Source organism: Hoplias malabaricus, chromosome Y (assembly GCF_029633855.1).
Source record: "Hoplias malabaricus isolate fHopMal1 chromosome Y, fHopMal1.hap1, whole genome shotgun sequence".
In the NCBI taxonomy this organism is placed as follows: domain Eukaryota; kingdom Metazoa; phylum Chordata; class Actinopteri; order Characiformes; family Erythrinidae; genus Hoplias; species Hoplias malabaricus.
In genome coordinates, this window is record NC_089820.1 from 33,324,758 (window position 1) to 33,330,299 (window position 5,542).

At 33.1% G+C, this 5,542-nt stretch overlaps 1 long non-coding RNA gene across 1 annotated transcript; it reads right to left on the bottom strand.

Annotated features, from left to right (window-relative positions):
* Positions 1-396: 396 nt before the first annotated feature.
* LOC136677731 (uncharacterized) lies at positions 397-5,243 on the bottom strand. The gene is made up of 3 exons (XR_010796417.1): positions 5,210-5,243; positions 3,115-3,147; positions 397-1,293 (listed from the first exon to the last, which is right to left on the bottom strand). It is a non-coding gene; the product is annotated as an uncharacterized lncRNA (long non-coding RNA).
* Positions 5,244-5,542: the final 299 nt, after the last annotated feature.

The window sequence follows — 5,542 nt, forward strand, 5'->3', positions numbered from 1 at the left end:
CACATCAGAGTGACTTGAGAGTCATGTCCTAAAATCTTCATCATTTCCACAAAATAGCAAATATTTGTTGTTTATCCATTTATTATTTGTTTAGAAAATTATTTATTATTACATACATTTCCTGTCATTGACTTTTGGCTTTTATTTAGAAATTTGTTCCTCTGCACGCTATTACCGTAATGTTCAGAATACGACGTTCCACCAAATCTAAGTGGGGGCTGGCTTGACCAAGCTTTTCCAAGTGGAGGCTGGCTTGACTTCAGTCATGATTAAGATGTGGTTTAGCAGAGACTCCATGTTAGCATGACAAGCTACTAAGCTTTTACCTGAATCTTGGTTAGTTGTTCCATCTGTGTTTCGTGCGTGTGAGTCAATAATCACATACCATGAGTCCTGTTTGATGATAGCACATGTATTCACTTTCACAGTAAACAAACAAGCCTCAAACTGTGATAACACTCTTACTAATGCTTCATCATGACGCATAAACACATTCTGCATATCCCCATATTCAGTTACACCAAACAGTCCTGTAAATATTTCATCACTGTAGTTCAGTTCAAACTTATGACCATGTAATGTATATTTTGTAGGCAAATCTCGAACAAACAGGTATCCTGAAGCATCATGAATTCTGTCTGCATCTCTAATGCTACTATACAATCTGTCTCCATTTAGCAGCACGTCATCCAGGTCTCTCGTTGTCCAAGTCAGCACATTCCTGACTTTAGCTGTCATAATAGCAGTCACACTGTTAGCAACACATTGTTTATTGCTATTAATGCCAAACCGTGGGTGTGCTTGATGAAAAGAACCTCTTACTATCTGCACCTGAGAATGTACATCGGAAACATTTGAAAACACATGATTTTCATTGGAATGTTTTGCAGTTTTCGCAGACTTAATGGCAAGGTTTTTGACAGAATTAATGACAGAATTCGACCCGAAGGCAAATATCATTTCATCACCAAGCGTATCACCAAAGTAATGATTGTTAGATGTGCTACATGGGAGCACACTTGTGTCACAGACCTTTTCATAATGGGGAAAAGGCATAACCCTGTCAGTCACGGCTTTTTTGTCAGGGGATGAAAGCGTAACCCCGTCAGTCAAAGCTAAGGAAGTATCAGCTGCTGCCTGAAAAACAGGTGAACTATGGCTCACAGGAACAAAGTCAGTGAGGATCTTTTTGTCAGGGGATGAAGACATAACCCCGTCAGTCTGAGACACAACTCTGTCTGCTAGCCTCTTCTTTGCAGCAGCTGACCTCTTGGAAGCTTTGGTACGGGGCATCTGAAAATATATAAAATGTAAATACACAAAACATTAGTATTTAAAACTTGTAGGCCTACATGACTCCAATTGACTTCTAAATATGATAAAATACCTCTCACTAAATTATATATTTACAACATGAACACATCCATTACTAAAAGTTATTTTATAAAACATGGTACATGTCAATTTGAACAAACAAATGTTAACTTTATATTGTAAGCCATGCCAACTTTATATTCCTGGTAAATCAACATTTATTACACCATACACTATTTAACAGGTTTACTATTATGCATAGAGTTAAACATTTGTTCCCATAAAAGCTGTTATCTAATTCTTTTTTTGTTACAGCTTTTTAAGTGACATTACTTATTAATTTTAATTCAGTACTCTATGTACAGAAGTAAAAATGTTACACATTTACAATACAAACTGACTATTCTATTTAATAGTTGATAAAGTACAACCACACATTATTTGTAGTAATTAATATTTCTTAACATGTTCATTAATGTAGTGCTTAAATGCAAGTTCATCAAAGAGACAACACAGCAGCACACAATCCATGTCTTTCAAATTTAAACAACTGCACACTTTAAGTCATAAAAGCAATTTTATACTATATGAACATTACTCAAACCATTGGTCACCTGTTGTAGATGGCATTTAATGTTGCTAGTACATAATGTTAAAAGCACCAAAAACTGTATACATGACAGATTTTAAAATGACTTTAGTACATTGTACACTACTTTCCCCTATTTCATACTCCAAAATATGGTGTTACATAACTAAAGTACCTCAAAGAACACAAATACATAACCCCTACCTCAAAATAAATAAATAAATAGATAAATTAAAATAAAATAAAAAAAAACATCCTTAATGTTAACACTCACATACAGGGAATATAGCAATACATATGTTCACAACAAATACTTCTTAAATATTCTTCTTATAGTAAGCAATGGCATATGTAGTGATTACAATATCTTAAGTGACATGTTAATTATTCTACAATGAACATGGATTTTCAACTGTACTTATGAAATGTATGTTGTGCAGTTCTTATTTCTGTTCATCCAGCAGACTTCCAGAAGAGACCATGCATCCTTCTTTGGCACAGCAGCATACAATCCACTCTTGCACACAACTTCAACAAGTGTACTCTTTTGAAACCAGTACTAATTTTTTAATAATGGTATATGTACTCCACATTACCCTTAATATTAATCAGCTGTTGTACAGGCCATGCTCAGAAATAAAGCAGATTTTGGTATCCTCAAAAAAAATGTAAAATGAAATGTAAACATTTTCTTTTCTCCTTATTAGTACATTATTACATTATGCATTCATAAGCACTGAATAAGATACATATGACAAATGTTTCAAATGCATCACAATACTGCACACTTGTTTTTGCAATATATTTGTTCGTAAATGCAATTATATACTTAGACTACAAAAGAAGTATGTAACAAAGAACTTAAAAATAAAAAACACAGGTGAAAAAATAAGCATAAGACTCTAACACTCAAGGATGAGAAAATTCACTGTTTTTGCTTTCAGACAGTAGATTATTTACACAGTATATAACTATGCAACCCCCCCCCCCCCACAAATTTCCAATATTCCTTTTGGAGTCTTCAAATATTTCATACAATATCTCAGCTGGCTACATGAAATGAAACAGCCATGGTACATATTAATGATGAATACAATACATTTTACAAGAACATTGTTTGTGCCCTTTCTTTATACAACTATTTAAGCTAAATTATCATAGTTTATGCATATAACACACTACAAAGTTGATGATTCCTATACAAAACATACCTTGACCACTGGTTCCTCTCAAATACTCTGTTTCTGCAATCGGCAATTTCGCAAAACACAGACAAAAAGAGTTCACAGTTAACGACTATATTTGGATTTAAATGTAAAATAATACATTTATTTTAATAATTTATACATTATAAATATGTTGTTTTAAGCTACATACATTAAGCCCTTGTTACCCAGTTCTTCAATGATCAACAACCCCAACTGATTACCACAAAACAACTGTTATCTGAATTGTTGTGGTGAGTTATGGTGCTTTTCGCTACTAGAAGCAAAAGCTGCTGAAGTTTTTAAAAAACCTCAGTGTTCCTGCTGGATTAACAGTTGTTCACAGACCAAAAATATCTAACTTACAGCAACCTGTGACAACTAATGGAGTGTAGGATGACCAACACAAACTGTGCAACACCAAATGAGCTTCTGTGGGTAATAGAGATATGTCTACAGGAAGTGCTAAAAAGTACAATCTAATGCTCATAACAGCTGAAATATTCAGAGGATGAAAAAAACATGCCACTGTTAATTTGTTATAATCCAGAGTAAATATTACCTTTTTGGTTTATATCATGATTTAATAATCAAAAAACTGTTTAACCATATCTAAATCTAATAGAATAATATTCATTGTAAATTATTTTATTAAAACAAAGAAAACTTTTCTAACTGAATGTTGTCGTATACATTTTTGTTCTTTCTAGGCATCTGCACTGGCCCTTATTCTGACAAGCCTCTGATTTCAGAGTGAATTTATAGTCTAACCTAGCTTAAACTACCTTAAGCACACATTCTGTATTAACACTAAGCACTTTGTGAGTATCTCTGGATAACATTATCTGCTAAATGCTGTAAATGTAAATATGCAAAAATGAAAGCTCCCCCTGGAGCTGTGTGACTGCGACACCTACCTGCTGCGCCACCGTACCGCCCGAATAAAATATTGTTAAATATATTTTGTTAATAATAAGTTTGATGAATTATTACACACACATATATATATATATATGAACTTCAGATTCAACTGACTATTGAAGTAGTCAGAATTAATCAAAAAGCTAATCCACTAACTATACAACTTTTACTATATAAAGGCTGATGTGACATTCACTGTGCTACATATTTTGAAATGACACTGTAAATGCTTTACTATTACAATAATAGTACTATGTGCATATTCTCCAAACTCCACAAACTGTTTTATAGTCACAACTTTAGCTTTTAGGAGTGTCTCATAGCTGAGCATGAATTTTGATAAGTCATATTTATTTATACTATAGTAATATTAACCAACCCTGCTTCCTATCATACACGCTTTACACTAAATGTTATTATTTAATATAGAGACTTTCATCAAATGTTCAATTCTCATTATGCCATGTTCACTGGACAACAAGCATATTTAACACAAGCTTTAAATTAAACAGATTCTCATCAATTTTTCAGAGACTACAAACGATATTTTTCTCCACTGTCACACTAGCACTACTAAGTTCCTGCACGTACTAAACTTCAATATCAGTTAATTACCAGCATCCACCAAAAAAGTATCTCTACGGCGATCTTTTAAGGTGGACCAGAGAGTCTTAATAATAACTTTGTGGGTAAGACCTTAGCTTTAGCCTTATGCACAACGATAGTCAAACAATATGTATATGTAAAATGACACATACGTGAAACGCACGTCAGCATTCTGTTTACTAGATAGCGAGCAAACGACCTAACTCCTAACGTGCATGTGACAAACATAATTTCATCTTCAAACACAAACGTAAACCTATACCTTAGTAGAACGCCCATTTCAACGGGTAATAACGTAACTACACATACACACACCTAAATAACTGCTAATACACAATTTCTAAAGTCTACTTTTAACATTTATGCAAATAGTAGGCGAGCTAACCACTAACAGCCACTGTACCATTACATGATGCTACATTTCTACTACCTAACAAACCCTACCTTAAATATCACCAAATTTGCAAGTATACAAAATAATTATTTCAACTAGTAATATTTTTAAATACATTGTTTCAAAACCAGTAACACACTTAGCACAACTGTGCCTTCAGAAACTAAATGAGTATCTTACCACAACAAAGTCAACACAGAAATGAGCTCCTGCCGATTCCTGAGAGAATTACACAGCCAAACATTTCAACATAAGAGTCCCAAAAACTGCTCGCAACTCAAGTCTACGTATGAACTAAATATTTTGTTTTTTAAATACAAATTACACATTAATTAAATTATCTTAATCTACTTTGTTACACCAGTTGCAAAAAATATATATTAAATATATATTAATCTTTTATGATCCATTTCACATTTTCTTACTAAATTGCAAGTTCATTACACTTTTTCCTATTTCTCAGCTTACAAAGTCAAATAAACCAAACTTAAGTGCTTCTATTCAACTGACATA